The sequence below is a fragment of the Nuphar pumila genome, chromosome 10 (genome assembly GCF_984573655.1).
Source record: "Nuphar pumila chromosome 10, dmNupPumi1.hap1.1, whole genome shotgun sequence".
Lineage (NCBI taxonomy): Eukaryota > Viridiplantae > Streptophyta > Magnoliopsida > Nymphaeales > Nymphaeaceae > Nuphar > Nuphar pumila.
Genome location: NC_143258.1, coordinates 107,255,366 through 107,256,379, shown reverse-complemented (window position 1 = coordinate 107,256,379; position 1,014 = coordinate 107,255,366).

The following is a 1,014-nucleotide window of genomic DNA, read 5'->3' as shown; positions in this document are numbered from 1 at the left end:
TACTTTAACTTATTTCACCATAAAAAATAACTGGGCTCAAGCTTTTGTGTCTACCTTAGGTTGAGGAGTACATTGAATGCAGTAAACTTGAGCTTGCCTCTTGGCTACATCGGACAAGACTACCATATGAATTTCTTTATTGCTCATCCATAGGGTGAGACCTTCTATTTATAAGGTATGAAGACTCTAATCTGTCATTAAGAAAATGAGTACTGATTGATGCCAACCTCCAACTATACTTTCTTAATTAACAAGGTCATCCCTAATTAAATAATATTTTTAATTAAAATAAGACTCTAAAAGTTGCATAGATTTTAAGAATACAAAAAATAAAATTTAACATATTTCAAAAACAAGATTTTACAAAAAATTGTTTGAAAAATCACCACTTTAATTTAATATATGCATATTTACTAGTATGTTGATGGAGACCATATTGAAAGACACACTACTTAATATAATGTGCTCACTCAGCATAAAAAAAAACTTTGCTCACCTAATACAAAGACACATGGTACTAATATAAGATATGCTGCTAAGACCAAAGTTTACATAGTCAATCATATATCGAAGGCTACTAACGAGTGTAATTATCAACTACATTGTTTTAAAAAAACTCGTCGGGTTGATCCGGCGGCTCAGCCCAAATCGTCCAATCACCGAGTCCAAAACCAAGCGTGATCCAACTTTAACAAAACTCGGTTGAGTCATGGGTTGACTTGACCAAATCATGAGTGAGTCAACTGAGTCATGAGCGAGTCATGCATATATATATATATTATGAAATATAATATCAATATTATGTATATTATATATACATATATGATATATGATTATACATGTATTAATATAATTTTATATTAAATATATTATAAAAACTATCATATAATGTATATTATATACAATATGTTGATAAAATATTATAAAATATAGATAATATATACATATATTTATATATACCGGTCGTTTTTATGTTTTTCTTTTTCTATCTTTTCTAAATCGCCTGACGCCCCC